This window comes from Bos indicus, chromosome 21 (assembly GCF_029378745.1).
Source record: "Bos indicus isolate NIAB-ARS_2022 breed Sahiwal x Tharparkar chromosome 21, NIAB-ARS_B.indTharparkar_mat_pri_1.0, whole genome shotgun sequence".
Lineage (NCBI taxonomy): Eukaryota > Metazoa > Chordata > Mammalia > Artiodactyla > Bovidae > Bos > Bos indicus.
Window position 1 is genome coordinate 7,640,330 of NC_091780.1, and position 27,475 is coordinate 7,667,804.

The 27,475-nt window shown below is 37.3% G+C and overlaps 1 protein-coding gene across 4 annotated transcripts in view; it reads right to left on the bottom strand.

Annotated features, from left to right (window-relative positions):
• LRRC28 (leucine rich repeat containing 28) overlaps positions 1 to 27,475 on the bottom strand; it is a 189,931-nt gene that overhangs the window by 117,051 nt on the left and 45,405 nt on the right. The gene's annotated exons all lie outside the window — the stretch shown is intronic.

Consider the following 27,475-nt stretch of genomic DNA (forward strand, 5'->3'; position numbering starts at 1 on the left):
GAGTGACTTTCACTGGAGTATAGCTGCTTTACAATGTAGTGTTCGTTTCTATTGTACAAAGTGAATCGGGTGTTTAAATTAGGAATGTCTTGCTGGAAAACAAACTGGCAATTCTCTATCAAAATATAAAGTATACGTTTTTTCGACTCAGTCCCCCGCCCCCAAAAAAACCAAAACACCACTGATGTAAAGTATTACAGGTTTCTTCTGTATCTGTATCCTACCCTGTTAGACATTTTTATTGGTTACTTTTACAAAGATACTGAGGACTTGCTTTTCAAATATGCAAGTGGTTTAAAAGTGGGAAGGATAGCTAACTTGATAGCTGACAAAATCATGACTGAAAGTGAATTCATACCTATTTATTGGCAAATAATTTAAAGTTTCACAAAGGCAAGTTTCAGGATAAAATGTTACTGGCAACTCTCTCCAGGTGGGAGTGTGAATTGTTACAACCCCTATGGAGAGTCATATACATTCCCCCAAACCAGCAATTCTACTCTGATGAGCGCACCCTAGGTAGGAGCAACTCTTCCCTTGTGCCCTCAGGGTAACCTTTCATCTGAGCAGCTCTGTCCAGGGCTCCCAGTCGCCTCCAGTTTAATGTCAACGTGCCGGAAAAACACCATTTTCAGTGTGTGCCATGACATGAAAAGGATTGGGAAGCAGTGCCTTAGAAAAGCTCTCACACGTAAACACCAAGAAACATGTACAAACAATGATAAATGCAACAATCGCAAATAGAAGCTACATCAACAACATCCATCACCTCAGTAGTAGAGAGCACACTTAACACCCAGATCTCAGTTTCCAAATACCACTCTCCAAAGGAAGAACAGAACGATCCTGGAACTACTTATGATGCCAGAAAATAAGGAAGTGCTCAAAAAAAGATAGGCATGTTTCAAAAAGACACAGGAGCCAACCAGAAGGAGCTCTCAATGGCTAACAATGGAACAATCTGAACAACAAAATAGTAACAGCATTGGATTATGACCCATAGAATAAAATAAATATCTGAGAGTTCTTATTGGCATGAATATATAAAAGAGGAAGAATTCTTTACAGAATTCCAATTAATAAATGTAGAAACAATGAAGGAAATACAAATGGCATAATTAGCATGCTGCTGCTGCTAAGTTGCGTCAGTCGTGTTCGACTCTGTGTGACCCCATAGATGGCAGCCCACCAGGCTCCGCCGTCCCTGGGATTCTCCAGGCAAGAACACTGGAGTGGGTTGCCATTTCCTTCTCCAACACATGAAAGTGAAAAGTCAAAGTGAAGTCATCAAATCAGATCAGTCACTCAGTCGTGTCCAACTCTTTTCGACCCCATGAATCGCAGCACGCCAGGCCTCCCTGTCCATTACCAACTCCCGGAGTTCACTGAGACTCACGTCCACCGAGTCAGTGATGCCAGCCAGCCATCTCATCCTCTGTCGTCCCCTTCTCCTCTTGCCCTCAATCCCTCCCAGCATCAGAGTCTTTTCCAATGAGTCAACTCTTCGCATGAGGTGGCCAAAGTACTGGAGTTTCAGCTTTAGCATCATTCCTTCCAAAGAAATCCCAGGGCTGATCTCCTTCAGAAGCTTTATTGACTATGCCAAAGCCTTTGACTGTGTGGATCACAATAAACTGTGGAAAATTCTTAAAGAGATGGGAATACCAGACCACCTGATCTGCCTCTTGAGAAATTTGTATGCAGGTCAGGAAGCAACAGTTAGAACCGGACATGGAATAACAGACTGGTTCCAAATAGGAAAAGGAGTTCATCAAGGCTGTATATTGTCACCCTGTTTATTTAACTTATATGCAGAGTACATCATGAGAAACGCTAGACTGGAAGAAACACAAGCTGGAATCAAGACTGCCGGGAGAACTATGATATGCAGATGACATCACCCTTATGGCAGAAAGTGAAGAGGAACTAAAAAGCCTCTTGATGAAAGTGAAAGAGGAGAGTGAAAAAGTAGGCTTAAAGCTCAACATTCAGAAAATGAAGATCATGGCATCTGGTCCCATCACTTCATGGGAAATAGATGGGGAAACAGTGGAAACAGTGTCAGACTTTATTTTTCTGGGCTCCAAAATCACTGTTAATTACTGTTGAAGGCAAGATCTACCAATGGATGCCCAACATGTGAAGTGAAAAGAAACAGCATAGTGACATAGCTTCAAAGTATCTCCAAAACACTTATCAATTACAAGGGGAAAATACAAAGTGGAGAAATTCTAGCCAACAGGTTAACCAAGAGATCAAGGTTAAACCACTAGTAACAAGACACAGCAGTATTATGCACCTCCCAATATGATGCACTGAGGAGGACATAAGATCACTTCTGTGATATTCTTATTAAAAACATAAAACTCAATCTAATCACAAGGAAATAGCAAATTCTATATTCAGTCTTTTCTTGTGCTAAATTTCTAGGATTCTGAAGGTAATGAACCAGCATCAGTAGTTTCCCAAAAATTTCATTATGAGCAAAGTATAAATAGGTAAGACTAGAAGACAGAAAAATTTAATTCCCCACAACATTATAAATAATGGGTGTGTCTTAAAATGCATACCACATATCATATACATGCATATTTAAGAAATGACTTAAGCAAGAATATCAAATTCTCATAGCATGTCTTAGGGTCCTATGAAGGATACAATGTGACAAGTCTTTCTCCCTTGGGTAACTAGATAATATAGCCCTTTCTGCTTAAAGTTTGACTATGGGAAGCAGCGAACACTTCTCTCCACCTTCCATCCAGGTGTGTGCCTTTTCCCTCTCACTCTCTTTTCATTCATTCAATACTAACTGAACTAGCCATGTGAAAGGCAGGGCACCAAGAGCACCAAGAGCTGTAGCAGATACAGAGATAAGATTAATCAACTCCTGTTCCAAAACTGCTTCCATTTTCCGATGCTTTTAAGAACAGGAGCTCTGAAACTTTTCCAGTTTTACCTTTCTTACTACAGTGGAATCACTGGCCTGGCTCAACTAACCACATCCTCCTTGAAAGCTGAAGTTGGTAAGAGAGACTTTTCCATCCTAATTTTCATGAAAATCATCTCTTTACTTGTCTTTTCACTTTTACCATTCAATTAAGCATCCTTATAACTATATTAAATTTTTATTATATTATATATAATACATTAACATATATTACATTAAGTATTATTTAATTTTGCTTATTTCCAAATTTTATATAAGTAGAATCATATAATGTACATTCTTTTGTGACTGGTTTCTGTTACTCAAAGTTATATTAGTGAGGTTCAAACATACTATGGAATGTAATTGCATACTTCTTTTCATTGTCATCTAACATTTCAGTTTATGAATTATTCTACTTTGTGAATTAACCAGTTTAAAACATTCTATTGTTAAAGGACACTTCTGCTGTCTCTAGCTGGAGACAATTATGAACATTACGAGTTTGAGTAACATCACTACACGTGTCCTCTGGTTCATACACAGAGTAAACCTGGGAGAATGGCTCTGTCAGAGCACGTGTGTCATCAACATACGGCATGAAGCCCCTGCTGCTCCCCAGGCTCATAAACGCTTAGTTCTCTCCATCTTTAAGTGAACTGGGCTGGGTCGGGAAGATCCCCTGGAGGAGGGAATGGTAACCCCCTTCAGTACTCTTTCCTGGAGAACTCCATGGACAGAGGAGCCTGGTGGGCTACAGTCCATGGGGTCGCAGAGTTGGATATGAGTGACTGACTAACACATTCATGTATTGTGGTTTAATTTGCATATCCCTGATAACTAACAAAGCATAGCATATTAACATCTGTTTACTGGACATTTGTATTTCCTCTTTAGAAAAGTACCTGTTCAAGCCTCCTGCCAATTCTCTGAGCTGGGTTGTTGACCTTTTTCATACTGATTTGCCAGTTCATCGTGGATAAAACTCCTTTGTCAGTTATATGTATTGCAAATATCTTCTCTCGTGGTAAGGCATATCTTTTCATTATTTGATGATCTATATCAAGAAGGCACAAACTATGCTCCACATGCTAATTCTGTCCCGCTCTCTACTTTTGTATATAAAGTTTCACTTATTACACGTCATTAAAATACTGTCCTTTGTCTGCTTTCATGCTGCAAAGGCAGAGGTAAGTAGCTGGGAGAAGACAGTACCGCCAGAGCAACTGGCCCTTCACAGAAAAAAGTGTGCTAACCATTGACCTAGGTAATGAAAATGCCTTTTCAATTTCTTATGTCAATTTTTCATCAATCTTTCCCTTTATATCTATGTATTTTGTACCCTGTTTTAGAAGTCCCTACTCTGAGGACATGAAGAAATTCACCTGCATTATTCAGTCCAGGGGAATTACTAGTTATGTTGTTGTTGTTGTTCAGTCGTTCAGTCTTGTCTGACTCTTTGCAACCCTATGGACTGCAGCACGCCAGGCTTCCCTGTCCTTCACTATCTCCCGGAGCTTGCTCAAATTCATGTCGCTCGAATAGGTAATACCATCCAACCATCTCGTCCTCTGTTGTGCCCTTCTCCTCCCACCTTCAATCTTTCCCAGCATCAGGATCTTTTCTAAAGAGCTGGCTCTTCGCATCAGGTGGCCAAAGTATTGGAGATTCAGCTTCAGCATCAGTCCTTCCATTGAATATTCAGGATTGATTTCTTTTAGGATTGACTGGCTTGATCTCCTATGCCAGCAAATTTAGAAAACTCAGTAGCGGCCACAGGACTGGAAAGGTCAGTTTTCATTTCAATCCCAAAGAAAGACAATGCCAAAGAATGTTCAAATTACCACACAACTGCACTCATTTCACGCGCTAGCAAAGTAATACTCAAAATTCTCCAAGCTAGGCTTTAACAGTATGTGAACCGAGAACTTTCAAGTGTTCAAGCTGGATTTAGAAAAGGCAGAGGAACCAGAGAACAAACTGCCAGCATCCACTGGATCACTAAAAAAGCAAGAGAATTCCAGAAAAACATCTACTTCTGCTTCATTGACTACGCTAAAGCCTTTGTGTGGACCACAACAAACTATGGAAAATTCTTAAAGCAATGGGAATGCCAGACCACCTTAACTGCCTCCTGAGAAACCTGTATGCAGGTCAAGAAGCAACAGTTAAAACCAGACATGGAACAACAGACTGGTTCAAAATTGGGAAAGGAGTACGTCAAGGTTATATACTGTATGCTTATTTAACTTCTATGCAGAGTACATCATGTGAAATGCAGGGCTGGATGAAGCTGGAATCAAGATTGCTGGGAGAAATATCAATAACCTCAGACATGCAGATGACACCACCCTTATGGCAGAAGTGAAGAGGAACTAAAAAGAGTCTCTTGATGAAGGTGAAAGAGGAGAGTGAAAAAGCTGGCTTAAAACTCAACATTCAAAAAACAAAGATCAAGGCATCTGGTCCCATCACTTCATGGCAAATAGATGGGGAAACAATGGAAACAGTGACAGAGTTTAGTTTGACTGCACTGTGGTAAGACAACAGTACGATTTCACTTCTTCCTTGATTTCTGTAAATGTTCCATGTGCTTGAAAAGAAAATGTTTTCTTCAGCTGTAGAATATGTTATTCTATAAACCCCATTAGGTTAACTTCACATTTGCAAGACAGGTTATGCAAATAATTTGAGACCTAGAATGTCATATTTCTCCTGAGAATACTTCTATTTGCTTCCATCAGGCATTTGGGGATATAAGCAACCTAAAATGCAATGTCAGAAATTTTCATGTTTTTCTGGGCACATGGCTGCCCAGACATCTGGAAGCTGGGCTGCAATCCATGCAAGGCCTGCTTTAATTTCATACTCTCCTTATGAAATATTTTACCTGCAAAAATACTTCAGCATATATCCTAACAGATAAGGACTTTTTAAAACAAACCCACAATACCATTACTGCATTTAATAAAATCAATCATTTCTTAATACCATCTAATAACTCTATCCATGTTCAATTTTTCCTGATAGTCAAAGAAACTGTGTTTTTGTAACTAGTTTATTTAAGTCAAAATATGAACAAAGTCCAACAGCTGCATTTGGCTGATAAGACTTCTAAGTCTTTTAACATTCATAACAGTTCTCTCCTTTTTTCTTTCACATTTTCACTTACTTTAAAAAGTGGGTATTTGTCACAGAATTTCCAACATTCTAAATTTGACTTATTGTGTTTTCATGGTGTCATTTAAAATATTTATTTACTCCTTGTATCCCCTGTAAACTGGTAGCTAGAGAAGTTTAAACAGATTGAGGTTCAATTTTCTTTGGTAAGATTATATCTTAGGGGGAGGGCTATATACTCCTGATTGCATCACACTGGGAAGGATATAGTGTCTGCTTGACCCAGTTCTGGTGATGTTTAGATTAATCAGTGGATTCAAGTGTCATTGGCCTGATCCATCCAATGCAAAGTTCCTTATCAACCTTTGACCTCATGGTTCAGGAAGCTATGATCTTTGCTGGAATCTATTACTTCATTAGATATTACAAAACATTGGTTTTTCTAACTGCATCATCCCTGCTATATTTATTAGCTATCTGCTAAGTCGCTTCAGTCGTGTCCGACTCTGTGCGACCCCATAGACTGAAGCCCACCAGGCTCCCCTATCCCTGGGATTCTCCAGGCAAGAACACTGGCGTGGGTTGCCATTTCCTTCTCCAAGGCATGAAAGTGAAAAGTGAAAGTGAAGTCGCTCAGTTGTGTCCGACTCTAGCGACCCCATGGACTGCAGCCTACCAGGCTCCTCCATCCATGGAGTGGGCTGCCATTGTCTTCTCCGAATTTATTAGCTATAGTTATTCCATATTGAAAAACTCTCCTTCATTCAACCATTTAGTTACCCTGAAATAAAACTGGGTTAAAAAAGGCATAATAATGTTTCTTTCCCTTTAAATTTTTTCAAAGAACAAGTTAGGACCTTATCAACCTCCAACTAGTATTTTTTTTTAAGGAGCATCATTATGAACTCACAAAAGTTTATGTATCTGATGTGTTTTTAATTCACTTTAGTCATTACTCTTTTTGATGGTCAAATTCTCCAGTGTTGATACCTCTATTATTTTCACAGGACCCTAACAGTCTTGACTGGTTTTCTGGTCTCTGGCAGAAGACGTCCCAGGTGTGTATCTTTTACGCTGTGCCTCACTCAACCAAGCAACTCAGGTTTGTTGCAGTGTAAAATGATTTGTAACAACTACAGTCCCTTCAGCCTGGGAAATCTTTACTATGTTGTTAGCTTACCAATGTCTTCAAAACAGGAATTTTTTTCCTCCAGTTTCTCTAACTGTCCTTAACAGAGGGTCAGACTGAATTATTCATTCTGCCAATTTTGTATGCAGAAGTCCCCAAGTAAGTAAAGCAGAAAGCACAGGAAACAGACTAATAGGATAATTTATTAGTGGAAGAGAGGACCAAAATCAGCTTTTTAAAGACCACTGTCTTCCACTGTATGTCATAAAATGGAAGACTAGCTCAGCATAATCAACTAAACTGTGGTAGAATTTTGAAAAGAGATTCAGATCACAGTTCAGAGAGGTTTTGTTCCTGAACCCAGAAGTTGATTCCAAAACTAATTTTCAATTAGTTTCAATTCAGCCATCAAAGAAGCTGCAAAATATCACACTGGCACTGGACTAAGAGCAAAAGAGAAATGGAAAATAACCATTAACAGGTCTAATTAGTGTGTTTAGCAGTGGCAGCAAAATGAGGAGCCAGATAACACCCACCAACACACAGTCTGGATACCAAAATTCTTATACAATGGAATGAACAAGTTTTTAACACTCCAAATGCTAAGCATATACATCTAAAGTTGAGATTAAAAGGGAGAGATCCTACAGGGAAAAAGACAAAGGCACCATTCTTTAATAGAATTCTTTTCACAGCAAAAACAGTCAAAAATTATTTTTGGTAGATGGCTGACATATTAAAACATACTAAACTTCATTATACGACTTCAACCATTTTTGCCCCCAGTCTCTTCCACAAGAAAGTGTTAAAAGACCTTGGCAGTAACGAGCAGGCCTCAGATGAGAGGCTTCGGATGAGAGCACAGCCCTTGGCCAACTCGACCTTGGCTGCAGCCTTGTGAGACCCTAAGCAGGTTAATTTAGCTAAGCTGTGCCTAGACTCCTAATTCACAGACACTAAGATAATAAATGTGTGGTTTTATAAACTGCTAAATTTGTGGTCATTTGTTATCCAGCAATAGATAACTAATGTAGTATCACAAGCTAGAACATGATTTTAATTTAATTTCCTCAACATGTAAATCTTTGCATTAGATACTTTTCAAGGAAACATGGATAAATTTCTGGTAACAGCTTAGAAAAGGCACTGGATTGAAAAACAAAAGACAGGGTGTAAGGCATGGTTCTACCTTACTAAGCAAACTTGCGTAAGTTTCACAACCTCTCAGGGCCTCAAGATTCCTTATTTGTAATCAGGGATAAAACCTGCCCTTACGAAGCATGAAATAAACCAAAATCCAACTGCCTCTCATCAACAGTTCTGCTACCACTCTAGTGTAAACCACCATCCTCTCTCCCTGGCTTATTTTAGCAGATTCCTGACTCATCTCTCAGTTTTTGTCCTTGGCTCCTTCTTTACACAAGTTGCTTGCGTGATCCTTTTAAATCTAAGTCAGATGATATCACTCTTGTGCTCAAAATCTTCCAGTGGCCTTCTATCACATCTGGAATAAGTGTGATTTTACTTCTTTTTTTTTTTTTTGATTGATTTTATTTATTTTATTTTAATTTTATTTCCAAAATCACATTTTGGAAATATGTGATTTGGAAATTTGGAAATGTGATTTCCAAAATGGCCAAGTCTTTAGTAAGTATGGCCATTCATCCCTTGGTTTACGAGGAAGGCCTAGTCCCAGGACCCCTACAGATATCAAAATCTTTGGATGCTGAAGTCCCTTAAAGTAAAATGGACCAGTATTTACATATAACCCATGCATATCCTCCCATATATTTTAATTGATCTCCAGATTACTTATCATATCTAACACAATGTAAATGCTAGGTAAATAGTTGCCAGTGCTGCACATTCAAGTTTTGTTTCTTAGAACTTCCTGGAATTTTTCCCCCAAATATTTTCCACCCACTGTTGGTTGAATCCACAGACAGAGAATCCACGGATACACAGGCCCAACTGTTTAGTACAGATGGTCCCTGATTTACGATGGTTCAATCTACATTTTTCAACTTAACAATACTGCAAAAGGAATACACATTCAGTAGAAACTGAACTCTGAATTTTGATCTCATAAACCTCTTGTGATGCTGGGCCATGGCAGTGAGCCACAGTTCCCAGTCAGTCACACACTCAGGGTAAACAACCGATACATTTACAACCATTCTGTACTCAACAATCATGCTGTTTTTCACTTTTAGTACAGTTTTCAATAAATTACATGAGATAGTCAATACCATATTATAAAACAGGCTTTGTGTTAGATGATTTTGCCCAACTGGAGGCTATGTAACTGTTCTGAGCATGTTTAAGGTAGGCTAGATTAGGCTACAGTGTTTAGTAGGTTAGGTTTATTAAATGCATTTTCTACTTAACAAACTTTTCAACTTACAATGGCTTATTAGGATGTAACTCCATCAAAAAAGAACCCTACATGTTGTACTTTAGCAAAATCTCAATTGTAGTACCATTAATTTAATTTTAAAACTGAATGGGTGATGGAAGTCAGAAGAGCAATTACTCTTAGAAGAGGGGTGAGAGTGTCTAGAAAGAAGCACAAGCAGGTTTCTGGGGTTCTGGTTACAAAAAATATATTTGGTGAAAATTCACTGAGTATTACTTTAAATCTGTGTACTTTCCCATATGTAATGACTTCTACAGTTTTAAAACATGAATGAACTAATTAGAATTTTTGATTCTCCTTTAAAAGCTATACTTCAGGTTTCCCATCTTTTAAAAAAAAATGAAAAAAACTTAAAAAACCCTATTCTGTCTGACTACTGTGTCGATTAATAGAGAAAAAAAGTTAAGCAGTTAGCATGCCTGGCCTACTTTAAACACTTACTAAATGTACTAACAATAACAACAATCTCTTGGTTATCTGGAGAGTTATTACTTTTTAGAGTAACTGTTAATGATTATTACTACTCACAATAACAACAGCATGAATACATTTAAGAAATTTAAATTACTAAGACATAGCAAAAATATCTACATACTAGATCTTCAGTAATGTTCAGAATTACAGAGTAACCCAGAGATGTCACTTTAAGCCTCTGACAGCAGAGAGCTCACCACTGCTCATCCCTGTCAGGGAAACCTTGTAAGAACAGCTGCTTCTCTCCCCTAGGAGAGCAAAGGAAGGCCGAGGGCACGGGAACAATGAGCCCGTCTCCACTGGGGTGCAAGGCAGGGTGCCAAGAGGGAGGGACCCTGAGCCCTGGGACCAGGCCTGATTTAGATGCTCGCAAGTCATTTAAAGACTCTTGTTTAGACTGGCAACATTCTGACCACTTTGGGTAGAAATGTGTGTCTCTTGCATTGCAGGCAGATTCTTTACCATCTGAACCATCAGGGAAGTTCCTTGTGAGGTTTAGTACTCTTTACTATATTTTGGATTGCATTTACACAATGGGAAATCATACTGATCCTAAACTCAATGTAATCTGACTACAGTCTGTATTAAATCCATTTTGTTCTAATTGTGAACTAATAACTGCTTTAAGTATGACTATAATGCACATTGTATCCTCCTCCACACACCACCTATAGTCTCTCAAGTACTGGAATTACTTGAGAATTACTTGGAATTACATTCCTATTAGTCAAAAGCCTTATAGGAAATGAGAGATTCTCATTCAATTTTCTTTCAGTGAAATTACACTTCAGAATATGTCCCAGTGTTTATAAATAGTCTAAAGGCAATTAAAAAAAGATCACCAGGGTAGACAGCTGGTCCTCATCTGACAATGAGAGACAATGGCCAGAATAAATACATAAAGGTTTAAAGAAGAAAAGACGCCTAATCCTTGGGCCTCAAGGCTCTTCCCCAAATTCTGAGGCAATAGACCTTAAGAAGACCAAGGGGAAAAAAAAGAAAAGACGACCAGGAATATGTCAGTTAAGAAGCAGCAGCAAAAAGGAAGAGTGTCAGCAGACAGGACAGCGGCTTGTGTTGAAACATTCCAAGAAAGCACTCACTGCAAACCCCGCTAAGAGCAGCGGGCAGGGCGTGACGCAGAGCACTGACAGCGCCGGTGGTGGGGAAGAGCGGGCAGGGATGGAGGCCGCCCAGCCACGCAGATGCCGGAGGCAGTGGGCAAAACAAGGCTTTTTAAAAATGTATCTTGGTGAGAACTTTCTTTCATTTTTTCACACAGAAGCACGTTACACACGTATATTATTGACTCTCTTACATTATGCTATCCTGAAAAGTGACAGTGAAAGTCGCTCAATCGTGTCCGAGTCTTTGTGACCCCATGGACTATACATATAGGACTTCTCCAGGCCAGAATACTGGGGTGGGTAGCTGTTCCCTTCTGCAGGGGATCTTCCCAACCCAGGGATCGAACCCAGGTTTCCTGCATTGCAGGCAGATTCTTTACCACCTGAGCCACCAGGGAAGCCCTTGAAAGGTATTGTAAATGCACAAAATAATTGAATAGAGTTTAACTATAATTTTGGTGCACTATTAAAAGAGAAAGTGCTTTTTAAAACTTTACAAAAATATGAAATTAAAAGCACAAAGATAAGGGTAATTTTGAAAAAGGAAACAATACATCATTTAGTATGTGTGTGTTTCAACAAAATTGAGTTTTATTTAGGTGGCAGTGGGTTAGCCAAGTTCCTTTAAATAGTTAGGAATTTGTGAAGTGCAAAGCTCATGTAACTTAATCTGTGTTTTCCTCAAATCCCCACAGGTCCATTTACTTAAGAAACCAATGCTTCCTGGCTAGATGCCAGCATACCAAACCTGCCCAGTCCTGCATAGTTTTATTTCTGTTACTAAATTAGGAAACCAAAGCGGGCAATGTCTGGGCCAACAGCAAAGAGAAAAGGTTCAGGATCATTAGTCTGTATGTTTTCTTAAAAGCCAGATCATTATATTTAATTTTTAATTAGAGATACCAAAATAATTTAGCCTAATAAGGAGTAATACTAAAAAATAATTAAGTGACAACAAAGGGAGAAGTACAAACATTTAACAAAAGTATTCTTCTGAAAAGCCTTATGTCAAAAATAAATTAACTACTACCACTTAAGGCTTAATATCTCAGTGACTGATACTAACATAGTACAATCTTTTTCTAAGCAGAGAGGAAGAAATGGGAAGTTATTCATCACAATTTTTACAGAGTTACTAATACCCTTTATGTAGAGTGCTGTTTAAAGAAATTAAGTAGAGCATTCAGAGAATGCATGAAACAAAAAGGATCTGAAGAGAAGAAAGATACTGTGTTAATTTTCAAAGTAATTTTAAAATGATATAAAATATAAAGAAAAATACATAAATTCTCAATTTTGTCTCTAATTAGCAATATAAAGGGTTTTAAAAGACAGTGGTTGTTAATTAACATTCTATAAAGTATTTTAAACATAGCCCAATACTTGGTCAAAAGCTAAAGTATGAATCCTAAAGGTGTTGGGAGAATTTTAGTTCTAGAAATAGCTGACCTTTTCTTATAAACATTTTCTTAAATATTGATAAATTTCAAAATAGTATTTATTTAACTTTAGTTCTATGAAAGAATTTTAAAATTAAATTAAATTGCTACAAAATCTGTACTTGTATATGAAGACTATTTAAATATCAGAATATAGAAATTATAGAAAAATTAAATAATAAAGTTTGAGAGCTATGATAGGCCCTGAATGGCTTATCAGATATGCCAAAAAAAGGATGTTCATAATATTTACTTACCCAATCTTTAGCAATACAGAAATTCATTCATATTTCTTAAAGAAGCCATAGAGAAAGGAACTCTTCCAGTAACCATCCTAATTGTCTGGTACTCTTTCATCTAATCCCTTTATATATTTTTATCTATTATATATATTTTACATAGTATATATATTTTATATAGCATATATATTTTATATATTATATATATATATTACATAACGTCTCTGCTGCTGCTAAGTCATTTCAGTCGTGTCCAACTCTGTGCAACCCCATAGACGGCAGCCCACCAGGCTCCCCTGACCCTGGGATTCTCCAGGCTAGAACACTGGAGTGGGCTGCTGTTTCCTTCTCCAATGCATGAAAGTGAAAAGTGAAAGTGAAGTCGCTCAGTCATGTCTGACTCCTCGCGACCCCATGGACTGCAGCCTACCAGGCTCCTCCGGCCCATGGGATTTTCCAGGCAAGAGCACTGGAGTGGGCTGCCATTGCCTTCTCCGACATAACGTCTCTATAGGACATCAAAAAGCACTGTGGTGACTGGCTGTGAGCCAGAACCCAAGGTCTTGATCTTCTTTTGCTCAAACTCCCATCACCAAGATCTGGCCATCAGTGAAGAGGAGAAGCAGGTCCACAGTGAGGCAGGGAACAAGCAGACACAGTTTCCCTCGGTCTCAGGTTGCCCTGTCCTTCAACCATCCATCCTACTGGAGTCACAATGCAGACCATATCATCCCCATACCTGTCTGGCCCTTCTCTGTCCCTGTATTATTGATAAGAGGCAAACTGTTGTGGGACTCACAATAAAATTAGAGAAACAAGTTTAAAATCATAAGTTACATAAATAAAAATGAAAGCAAGAAACAGATTGGGTGGCTAGAAATTATATTGGACAATGTAATTATCCCCATAGATCACTTTGATAAAAGGTCTTCCCTCATCTTTATCTTCTTATTGCTACCCATATGTACACACACACACAAATATGTATACAGAGGGAATGCCCAAAAAAGAGTAAAAATGGATCTTCTTTGGTCTGGAAAAAATCAGTGAAATTTAAAGAAATTGGGAAAAGAAGAACAAAGCTGAGAACTTACATGATCTCATTTTAAAGCTTCCCATAAAACTACAGTGATCAAGCTAATATAGTATTGCCATAAGGGTAAGCATAAAGACCAACAGAAAAGAACTGAATGCCTCCAAATTAAATCTAAGTACTTATAGTCAGCTGATCTTTGACAAAGGTACCAAGGTACCTCATCGAAGAAAGGATAGTCTTTTCAACAAACTACACTGAGACAAGTGAATATTCCACGTGTAAAAACATATCCAGGATTCCCTGGTGGCTCGGTGGTAAAGAATCCGCCTGCATTCAGGAGATGCAGGTTCCATCCCTGGGCCAGAAAGATCCCCTGGAGGAGGAAATGGCAACCCACTCCAGTATTCTTGCCTGGGGAACCCCGTGGACAGAGGAGCCTGGCAGGCATGGGGTCACAAAAGAGTTGGACATGACTGAGTGACTAAACAACAACAACAAAAATATCTCAATTCTTACCTCATATTATACACAATAATTACCTTGAACTGGAACATAAACATAAGTGTAATAGATAGAACTTTATCTAAAACTTACATAAGAAGCAGAAGAGAAAAATCTTTGTGATCCTAGGTTTGGCAAACTGTTCTTAAATATGACATCTCCAGCATAATCCATAAAATTGATACCCTGGGCTTCATCAAAATGTAAAAAAGCATTTTTGCTCTTCAAAAGATACTTTTAAGAAAATGAAAAGATAAGCCACAGACCAGAAGAATATATTTATAAATAATATTTTCTGGTAAAGGATGTGTATCCAGGCAAGAGCAGGGATCAGCAAACTTGCTGTAAAAGGTCATCTGATAAAATTTTAGGCTTTGTGAGAAAAACAGTCCCTGTCACAGCTACTCAACCTTGCCACTGTGGCGCACTAGCAGCCACAATCAATCTGTAAATGAATGAGCATGGTTGTCTTCCAATAAAACTTTATTTAAAAAATCAGGTGGAGGATCAGATTAGACCCACAGGTCAGAGGTGCTGAGCCTTGCTGTCTAGCACTTCCTTCCAGGTGATCTGATACTCATCCTATGAGGGCTATTTTACAACTCTGTATGTTCTAGATTACAATCTGATAAGATTTTAAATAATCCTTACTTATAAACACAAAAATAAATCATGTCCCATGGAGAGACCATCCTCTGTTGTTGTGGGGAAAAGCCTCCTTTGGTTCCATCTGAACGTTAATTTCAATATTCTTGATCTATAAATGTGTCTGTTCTTTGGATCCTCCTTTGAACTGGTTATAAAACCTTACCAGTTTCCTCATTAATAGGTTAAACAAAAACTTTAACACATTAAAATTTTTTATATCTACATGAGAGTCATAATCTTTTTTGTGTGAAAATTAGCTTTTAACATCAGAATATATAAAGCTGTAACAAAACCACTGGGTGGCTTTAAAACACCAGAAACTTATTTCTCCCTGTTTCGGAAGCTAAGGAGTCCAAGATCAAGATGCTGGCAGATTCAGTGTCTAGAGAGGGCCCGCCCTCTCACTGACTGTGGAATTCTTACTGTAACTTCACTTGGTGAAATGAGTGAGGAAGCTTATAAAAAGCCTCCTTTATAAGTGTTAGTCACTCAGTCATGTCTGACTCTGCGACTCCTCCAGGCAAGAATACTGGAGTCGGCTGCCACTCCCTTCTCTGGGGATCTTCCCGACCCATGGGTTGAACCTGGCTTTCTTATATGGCAGGCAGATTCTTTACCATCTGATCCACCAGAGAAGCCCCTCTTTTGTAAGGGCACAAATCTAGGTCATGAGGGCTCTGCCCTTATAACCTAATTACCTCCCAAAGGCCCCATTTTCCAGTAGCACCACTTGGGGGCTTAAAATTTTAAATAGGAATTTTACAAAGATACAGATGGATACTTAATCTTTAGTTATGAGAGAAATACAAAATAAAGCCACAGTGAGCTGACTATATAGCCACTAGAATAGCCACAATTAAAAGACTGAAAATATCAAATGTTAGCAAGGATATAGAGGAACTGGAACTCTCATACTAACAAGTGGGAATAACTGCGGAAAACAGTTTAGCAGTTTCTATCAAAGTTAAAAATACAGTTATCATGCAATTCAGCAGCTTTACTCATACGTATTCACCTAAGAGAAAGGAAAGCATAACCCCACAAAATGCTTGTACACAAATGTTCTTAGCAACATTATTTGTAACAGACCAAACTGAAAACAATCTAAATGGCTAATCAACTGGTGAGTAAACAAAATATGGCATATCCATACAAATATTACTCAATAATAAAACGAAACAACTACTAAAACATAAAAGAATATACATGCAAAAAAAAAAAAAAAACTATGCTAAGTATAAAATAAGCCAGACAGGGAGGACTATATGTTACATGATTCCATTTTAATGAAATTTCTAGAGAAGGCAAAAGTACTTACAAGAAGAGAGAAACAAGATTAATAGTTGGATGGGGGTGACAACAGGGGCTGGCAACAAACAGGCACTAGGGAATTTCATAATAACGGATATATTCTAAGGTTAGATTGCAGTAATAGCTCCTCACTGTGTACATTTAATAAAATTCAAGAAACCGTACATGTAAAACAATAAATTTTATATATCGAAACTACCTCATAAAGTTATTTCAAAAAAATCAATGGGAAATAGTTTAAATAAATTATTTACTCATCCTAGAAAAAAAATTACTGATACTGTCATAAAGTTTAAAAAGACATTGTTTAGAAGAATTTACAAAGTGATATGGAGGGGAAAAAGTTATGTATATATCACACTTTGTAAATCAGTTCTAGATATTTCCCTGGAGATAAGGAAATCAAAGTTCTATTCCTTGCTTTTCCACTTATATATCATAACTTTACATGTGTTTCTGATTTAGAAGTAGAAATGTCAACTCTGGATAGGAAATAAACAGATATAATATGTAAATCCTCATGGCCTGTTCTATCTTTTAGCAGCAGAAGCAAATTTTCAAGGCCGTCATTCTATACCTTTTATAAAACTAAACCTATGAGAATCAGTATAAATTAATGATGTTGGATATTAGGGAGACAGGGAATACCAGAACCCGTCAAATTAAAACCTATCTACTGTATTAGATACAGGACATGGGTATAGAAAATGGAGAAGTATGGGTCAAGTGACATCAGTTTTATAGGCTTTTGTTTTATTGAAAGCCATAGTTCATAAAGCTCCATGGAATTCTAGGTATGGCAAAATTAAAATGGCTTTATCTATTAAGTTCAAAAACAATTTCACAGGATATCATAGGCAAACCAAGAACATTCAACTGAAAACAATGTATGGAGATTGGCATTTAGGAAGTACAGAATAGGTAAAATTATTACTAATTGTTGGTTTACAGATCTGATTTGATTTACTATTATTAAGAACTTCAAAAGACAAAAAGAGTAAGACTTTCCTTTTTCTTGTATTTAAAATTAACAGTATTCTATAGCCTGTATTTCATATATCACTCACTAGATACAAGGATTTGGTTCTTAAATTGCTGGATAATATAGGGACTTGATAAGTATAAAATATATATTCAATTATGCCATGGATCGTTTCTCTTTAAGTGAAAAAGTCATGGAAATTTACCTCTGAAACCCCCTTTCCTGGGTATAAAGACTGTAAAACAACACCTCCATGTACACAAGCCAGTATTAGTGATTCTTCCTGCATCGGTTATGCACTGATACAGAAAAACTGCCTCACATTTTCAAATGTGTAGTAATCAGCCTCCTAGTGACCTCAAGGAGGAGAAGGCAATGGAACCCCACTCCCGTACTCTTGCCTGGAAAATCCCATGGATGGAGGAGCCTGGTGAGCTGCAGTCCATAGGGTCGCTAAGAGTCAGACACAACTGAGCGACTTCACTTTCACTTCTCACTTTCATGCATTGGAGAAGGAAATGGCAACCCACTCCAGTGTTCTTGCCTGGGGAATCCCAGGGACGGGGGAGCCTGGTGGGCTGGCGGTCTATGGGGTCGCACAGAGTCAGACACGACTGAAGCAACTTAGCAGCAGCAGCAGTGACCTCAGGGAACAGAACTACACCACAAAAGTCATAATTTGGGTTTAGGATATATACAACAACATGAATAACTGTGCACACTTTAAAAAATGCTTTCCTAGACTTTGGAGGTCCAGTGGTTAAGAATCCACCAGCCAATGAGGAGTACACAGGTTTGATCCCTTGTCCCTTCCCACAGGAAGATTCCACGTGCTCTTGGGCCACTAAGCCAGAGCACTACAACTACTGAGCTCACGCTGGAGTCCATGTGCCACAAGCACTGAAGCTCCACAAGAGAAGCTGCCACGCTGAGAAGCCTGCCAATGCAACTAGAGAGCAGCCCCGTACGTCACAACTAGAGAAAGCCTCTGCATGCAGCAATGAAGACAGCAGAGCCGAAAAAAATGTTTTAATAAATAAATGTTAAAAAAAAACCTTCCAATGTGTATTTGCTCTGCTTTAGATTACACATCTTTTTCAAAGCATCAAAGGAAAAATTTTAAGAATATTTCTTTGATTAATTGAAGATTTAATAATTAAAATTTTAGTCTTATTTTACTTATAAGAAACTTGTGCTTTCCTTCATAAAAATGAATACTTCTATTTTTCAAAGAGGTAAAAATGGATGAGGGAAAGAATAATTCTGAGATCTATTATTCTAAATATCTACATATTTTTCAGCTTTTTTTTTCCAACAAACTTTTGTGTTAGGATCTAAATGCATGTGTAAATATGACTCCTACAAAACCACTGTTACTCCTAAAAAGAAACTGATTATAAGATGTTAATATTGGTACTATAAATTCAAAATAAAGTGATGAATACCAAACTATTAAAACTAAAAATAAAAAAGTCATCAAAACAGATCTGCCAGACTTTGATTCTCTTCCAGAGTAAGTCAGGAGAGGGAAGTCAGCAAATCTAGCTAAGAAGTAGAAGGGATATACAACCATCTTTCACCACTTCCATAGCCACTATTTTGATTTCAAATTTTCTTCAGTTCAGTTCAGTCGATCAGTCATGTCCGACTTTGCGACCCCATGAACTGTAGCACACCAGGCCTCCCTGTCCATCACCAACTCCCGGATTCCACCCAAACCCATGTCCATCGAGTTGATGATGCCATCCAACCATCTCATCCTCTGTCATCCCCTTCGCCTCCTGCCTTCAATCTTTCCCAGCATCAGGGTCTTTTCCAATGAGTCAGCTCTTCACATCAGGTGGCCAAAGTACTGGAGTTTCAGCTTCAGCATCAGTCTTTCCAATGAACACCCAGGACTGATCTCCTTTGACTGGTTGGATTTCCCTGCAGTCCAAGGGACTCTCAAGAGTCTTCTCCAACACCACAGTTCAAAAGCATCAATTCTTCGGTGCCCAGCTTTCTTCACAGTCCAACTCTCACATCCATACATGACCATTGGGAAAACCATAGCCTTGACTAGACGGACCTTTGTTGACAAAGTAATGTCTCTGCTTTTTAATATGCTGTCTAGATTGGTCATTACTTTCCTTCCAAGGAGTAAGCGTCTTTTAATTTCATGGCTGCAATCACCATCTTCAGTGATTTTGGAGCCCAGAAAAATAAAGTCAGCCACTGTTTCCCCATCTATCTGCCATGAAGTGATGGGACCGGATGCCATGATCTCAGTTTTCTCAATGTTGAGGTTCAAGCAACCTTTTCACTCTTCTCTTTCACTACTTTATAAATATACAATAAAAACTAAAACAAATTGCTCAAAGACATTAATGCATCTGCTTAAAGTAGTGATTTTTTAAAAAGAAATCATTAAAAAAAATTAAACAAAAGGGGGGAGGCAGGGGGAGTTTTTAACAAACTAAATTTTGTTTACTTCTCATTACACCAATCCTTGGCAAATCATAAAGGTTTTTGTGCACTAAATCAATCATTAATTTTAAAATTACCTGCAGAACAGACAATCTGACTTAAATTAAAATCTTTAACATTATAAAACATAATTTACAGAAGAAGCAACAAGCATGTTCAAATAACATATAAAAAATAAAACAAAATACATATTGAAGACATTACTTTTTAAGAAATACCTATTTCAGCACATCATCTATACTCTGCAAGCTAATTTTTCTCCACAATTAAAATGAAACCATAATTTTCTCATTATGTCACAAAACAACAATATACTGAAATCAAGGTAAAAAATCAATTAAAACCATAAAATAACCATTAAAATATAATCTTTGTTTACATATCTAACACTTGCCTTTCCCAAAGATTGCTCAATAAATGCAATATATCAAATCACTCTATTAAGAAAAACATGCTTAATACTTGAAGCCCTTTAGTAAAACTGAATTATAAACCCAAGTTTTGCCAAAATATAAAAAGGTGTGGTAGAAATTGCTGCATACCACCTTCAAAATACTGCAAGTTGATTTGAATTTAAAAATACATTAAATAAAAATGACTGAATTCTCATTCATAGGTTGCACTGAAGAAAATACATTTGTTAAGTTCTCAAGAAAGTTTATTCCAAAAGATTATGAACATTTTTACAATCATTAGGCTTTTTTTTCTGTTAATATTCCTAATTCCTGGTCTTCATAATAAACAAATGATTATGAACCCAATATGGGCTTCTATTCTGGCAACCACACACTTCTCACAAAATATTTCAATAAAGGATTTAAATGTACACTTCAAAGACAAAATAGTGTAAAATATCCAACCCCAAGCCATTTGCTCTTGCACACCGTGTAAACAGCTCAGTCCCTCGCATCATGCCTGACTTCTTTTGAATCTCTCCACTGACTTCAGTATTGTTTCAAGGTTCCCGTACAACACCAAGCTGGTAATACACCATGGTGTAATTGCATACAGAAAGGGAAAGCACTGCATGTGAAGTGAATTTGGAAGTATTCTCCTTAAAAGACTTCAAATTAGATCACTGCTATCATGACATTAGCTGCTTTGAAATTTTTTCACAAAGGAATGGCCCATGGAAAGGAATTCAATAGCATGATTGATGGGAGAGGCTTTCCAACTTTTCTCTTTTTTCCCTTTTCTCTGAGGGACCAACTTTTCTCCTTTTGCCTTTTTAAAAAGTATCACCAGAATAAATTTTTGTGTTTCTGACATTTGGCAAGTTTTCTACCACTTCCCCTCACACCTTACCTTAAAAGGAGTACTTTCTGTATTTTTTTTGTACTGAGAAGGATGCATGGCCCAGAAAACAAATTCTTTTTCTTTTAGAAGAATTTTAATGGTCATTTTTATTCTAAGACTTTTACATAATTTTCAAACTTGTAAAAGTTTTAAAATATAATTTAGAAGTTTTAACTCTGTAAACAAATTTTACAATATGTAATAGTATCAACAGAAATTTATTCTGATAAATCTGTTTTATCTAATCTAGTACACTAAATAATTTTATGTAAAAGTCTGAACTGAAAATCTCTATATTACTATAAAGATACTAATATACATTTAAGTATTAATATACAGGATAAAGTTACTTTACTAATATGTGCTGTGTGTGTGCCCTGTGCTCAGTTGTATTTGACTCCTTGTGACCCCATGGACTATAGCCTTCCATACTCCTTTGTCCATGGGACTCTCCAGGCAAGAATACTGGGGTGGGTTGCCATTCCCTTCTCCAGGGGAACTTCCTGACCTAGGGATCAAACCCAGGTTTCCCACATTGCAGGCAGATTCTTTACCATTTGAGCCACCAGGGAAGTCCTACCTGCAAGCTAGACTAATAAAGTAGCTTGTATGTCTATAAGACACACTGAAAGAACAGGTTCTGAATATGAGTTTAGCACTCTGGTGGACAATTTATTCATTTATTCAGTGGTCATCTAGCAAACTGAGGGTGGGTAGATTTTATCCCTATTAGCTGTCAAACTAGATTCCTGAACCACTTGGCACTATATCAAGATAATGACCAACTATTAACACTATCAATACTTCTTTCTCTCTTCTCTAACTAGTCTCTTCCCTGGAAGTTAACAGTTTAAACTATTCAACAATAAAATATTACAAGCTCCTTTGAAGCCTGGCTCTAGATTTTGGTATCCCTTCACTGTCCCCACTTCCTCTAGGACACAGAATATATTTGGAACCAATAAATACTTTTTTGTTGAGTAGGTGAAATAGTAAGTGCCCCAGGTCATGCAGCCAATCCTACCAAATAGAAAGTCTATTTACATATATTGCTGACTATACTTACATAGCCTGGTAACACCAGAGGGGACTCTGCCAGATTGATCAATTACATTTTTTAGTGAGAAAAGTGCTAGCTAGCTATTTTGCCAGTATTGATGTGGAATCACTGAAAAGTTGTTTCACTAGGAAGGTGAATTGCTATGGCATCCACCCAAGGAGGATAATACAGGGGTGAACAGCCTTGATTATTTGGTGGCAGGTGGCACAATTAGATCCTTTGTGTTTTGAAGATTCAAGATGAGAACTGCTCTCTTCTCCCTTTGAGTTGACCACTAAAGAAGGAAGAGTGAACATAGGCACAATGAAACCAGGGCTGGCCCAGTGTTCCTGGGACCCCCTATCAATCCTAGAAACCGTAACCCATGGATGTAAACGTGGAGCACCTCTGACCAGGCTTGTATCCGCAGGAGAAGGGTCAGCAACTCTGAGGAGTCACAGCAGGCTGCACTACTATCAGTCAGACTGCACCAATGAAGTCTCAACGGTGGGGCGGCAAGCAATGGGGGAAGCTGTAGCATGACCAGGCTTCCTGTCCTCTGTAGGAAGAAGGCTGATCTACAGCCCCTGACTGCCAGCAATGAGCATAAAGATTTCAGAATAATTTAGGTGGCAACAGGACAAATCTAAGAAGAGATACTAAATTTCATTCCAATAAAGCAACAGAGGCTTAACCAGAAGAAAAGTAAATTTTAAGAAAAAAATGATAAACTTGACCATACTTGAAGCCTGAGTTTTAGAACAATTCCTGCTACTTATATGTAGTATGTATTTCTGTTTTTGCATGCTTTTATCCATTTAAGTATAACATTGATTGCTTCCGTGTTTTCAATTTGGGCTAAAAATCTTTCCTTTTTTGGTATACAAAACAACTTTTTAAGGGCAAAATCATTTCAGAGAAACAGGCTGATTTATCATGCCAGATGTAAGCAACAACTATTCTGACTCTTAGTTACATTTTGGGGTTTGTTTGTTACCATACTCTTCTCTCACGGGAATTCACAGAGGGTTTACAGTGAATCACAAAAGCATCAGGATTTTCTTGACAATCAAGGGATAGCTGGTTTTTCTGACTCTTCTAATATCCATTTGCTTTTGTGGCCAATGGTGAGTCATAAGGTATTTGGCAAATTGCTCTGCACTGATGGAAATCTTTCTCCAGTAATCCTTTATTTGTAAGTGTGTCGTACTTCTTTTCAGAACAGATCATGTAATTTTACTTAAGTCAGACTAGGCTTTTGGAAGAAAACGAGTTTAAATTTATTCTTCTGTAACAAACAATGATATAGTTTTGATACTAGAAGTGGGAGAATGCAACATATAAATGTTTCAATGGCATACAAGTTATATAAAAGAATACAGGTAAACAATCAGATGAGAAATCAAAGAACATCTAATAGGACTTTCACTTCCAGATATGACAAGGTCACTACACCAGACTTGCTTCCAACCAAAATACAGCAACACAACTAGTCAAAAATAAATAAGAAAACTGTTTTCAAGTAACAGAAAGGAAACAAAGGACTCTGATCACTGAAATAAGGGAAATACCTCTTGTGTCCCAAGCCAGACAAGGCTTTCTTGGCCACAACATAGGGAAGGGGAACCCAAGTGGAACACTGCAGTCTCACAGTGCTGAAGGTCACAGTTTGGGAGTTGAAGCAGCTAGAAAATGCAAGACAAGGTACTAAAGAGGAAAAAAGCTATGAGAGAGTGAAGAAGGGCTTAATAAATAAAATACTCGAGAGAACAAAAGAAGTTACTGCAGTAGAAGACAGATAAACAGAAAAAAATGTGGGGCAGAAAACTATATAAAGAAAAATAATAAGAAACTTTCCAATTTGGGAATCAAGAAAAGCCTATGCAGGATAAATATAAAAAGTCCTACATCATGGCACATCATACATAAACTGCTGACACCAAAGATAATGAGAAAATATCTAATGTAGCCATAGGAAAACACACATATGGGATAACAAAACTACAAATTACAACTGACTGCTCATTAGAAACAATGAGGTCAGAAAACAATGAAAGATTGTCTTTAAGAGTGCTTAGGAAAAAACTGTCTTGTCAACCCAGAATCCTGTATCTCGAGAAAATATCCTTAAAAGTCCAAGGTGAAATAAAGAACATTTTCACAGAAAGAGAAATGATCATAGTTCATTGCCAGGAGAATTGCACTACAAGAAATATTAAACAAAGTACTTTAGGCTGAAGAGAAATAATACCAAAAAAGAGGTCTACAAGAGGGAACAGAGTACAGGAAATGGTAAATAATGGGTAAATACAAAGAATATCTTTTTTTTTAATTGTGATTCCCTTTAGAAACAACTGATTGCTGCAAAATAAATATATTGTAGGGTTCATAAGTATGTAGAGATAAAATATATGATACAATAACACAACGGAAGGAGGGTAAATGGAAGTATACTGTTGGAAGGTTCTTAAAATTTATGTTAAGTGGTACAATATCCCAAGTAAGCTGCAATAAGTTAAGGGTGCATACTGTAAATTCTAAAGAAAAACCTAAACTTTTCCTCTAAAGTAGAGGAAATAAAATGGAACACTAAAACATACTCAAGTAATCCAAAAGGAAACAAAAAGGAGGTAGAGAAGGAAAGGCAGGGAGAAACAAAACCCAAATTGCGATAGCCTGTGAGGGACGAGAACTCAATTCCAAGAAGAAAACAGAAAGTCAAGAGAGTTGTCACTTAAACCCTAACCATGAAAAGAAACTGGAAAAGCTACATAATTACAGCTTTTAAAATTTGTCAGAGACTGAGAACACCCAGAAACCTGAATCAACCCCAAAAAGTGATAAGCATATTTTAAAAGAGAAGAGATTCCCAGTGGCTAACACGCTTGACTGTAACAGGAGGATAAAGAATCTGCCACAGACAAGGGTTAAAGAGAAAGCAGTCTAACTTTGCTTTGAAGGGCTATACGTGGACTGGCACACTAGCATACAATCCAGAGGAGCCCCAGACACAGGCAGAGGCTGCATGAACTACCTGTGCCCCGCCGCCAATCACACACACACAAACTCTTTCCCACTGCTGCTGCTGCTGCTGCTAAGTCACTTCAGTCGTGTCCGACTCTGTGTGACCCCATAGACGGCAGCCCACCAGGCTCCCCCGTCCCTGGGATTCTCCAGGCAAGAACACTGGAGTGGGTTGCCATTTCCTTCTCCAACGCATGAAAGTGAAACGTGAAAGTGAAGTCGCTCAGTCGTGTCTGACTCTTAGCGACCCCATGGACTGCAGCCCACCAGGCTCCTCCATCCATGGGATTTTCCAGGCAAGAGTACTGGAGTGGGGTGCCATTGCCTTCTCCACAGAAGAGGCTAACAGATATCAATTGGAGTCTATCGTCATTAAATGGACACCATATGGCAATTCCTCACATTTTTTACTACAGTTGAAATACTCTTCCATAGTATGTCCCTAATGATTGGGTACACTTGGTAAATGTGTACCAAGCCCCTCTCCCATTCAAATCATAACAGTGAAATTATCTCATAAAGACATACATAAAGTGAACTAAAAAATTAGTAAGATCTAGAGCATTGTATTTATGATGGCCCAGAAAAAAAAAAGAAACTATATACATAGCTTAATCAAAAGTTTCTACTCAAAATACATAGATACTACTGTATGTCATTTAAGCAAAAAAACAACACAAGCAACAGAAATAAGCTAGGGAGATAAAATCAGAAGTAAATGCTTCAAATCTGTTATGAAACAGGTGAGATATAAATTTTAAATTACATGAAGGTAGCCAGGAAATCGATACCCTCCACTTGTTATTAGGAAGCAGTCAATGACATTATTAGTATACCCTTAACCTCTGAGAGTATATAATGAAAGGAAATGGCTACATTTTACCACAAAATGTTCTACATTACAGGAAAAAACAGAACAGAACACAAAGAACAATGTTTTAATAGAGTTGTTACTCGTACATTCTTTAAACGTATAGAAAAAGGCGCTTATGAACACAGTATTATAGCCATGCATTTTGATTCTATAACATATCTTTTATGAATTTCATATTTAAAAATACAATCAAATCTAAAATATTCAGTATTATATCCATGCATTTTGACTCTATATCTTATATAAGCTGATATATAAAAATATTCTGAAAATCTAAAGTATATCTTTGCTGATACATTTTCTATACAATCTCTGAAAGAGAATCTAATTTCCTGAGTATGTGAATACATAAACTTGATGAAATCAAGCTTCATGATGAAGCACCATTGAGTTTGATTACATACAACAAAATTTAAAGCAAAGATCATACTCCTACACCATATTAAAATTTTTTGTACTAAGCAGAGTTATAAAAAGTAAGACACTTTAAATGAAGTTAAAAAATATTTTTTAAGCTATAAAATTATATAATATATATATATTTTAAAAGCTATAAAATTTTAAACTGCTATACTAATACCATTTTTGTATACAATATTGAATGTATACATTAAAGTTGGCACATAAAGTCTAAAAATTAATCAACTACTGTTTCAATTAGAAATTTCTGTACTTGAAAAACCTTGGAGAAAGTATTTTTTAAATTATAAATTCATTCATGGATTTAACATGAGTAATTTTTAACAGTTTCATATATCCCTGAAGTTCTAAGGCAGGCAGTAATTTGTAATTTTGGATGAGTCATATATTCCACTTGGATACACTAAAAGACTCAGGAATACCAAGAGTTACTAGGTACAAATACTTCCAATGTGAGTGGTGTCTGCATTTTTTTTCTGCATATTTTTAAATGCAGAGTACTTTCATGTTATACCTGAAGCACAAGCTATTTTTTAAATCATATTTCACTGATTTAAAAATATGGGAAATGATATAAGACAGAGGAATCTCCAAGTGTGCGGGTTCACAAAGAAAGGTCTCTGAATATCCCTTGTAAGAAAGTCAAAGGACTTAACGGTAGCTCAGGAGAAGGCAGGATTTTGGTACTGTCTATATGTACATCATAATCTAATAGGATGATCAGTAGGCAGAAGTGACAATTAGTTCAAGAACTCAAACTTAAATTCTGCTACTAAATTCTAGTATGATTCACATTAAATCAAAGTTAATGTACACCATTTACCTCTCTAGAGAATGAGAGAAAACACTGCATGTATCTGCTTTCAGACACTAAAATGCAAAGTTTGTATAAATTCCCTTATGTGAAATTCAACACTAAAGTAGCTTTTGGTACAAATAATTCACCAGGGCAGTGATTTGAAGGGGCACTGACTGCAATGCACAACTGTAGTAATTGCAGCTCAAAAA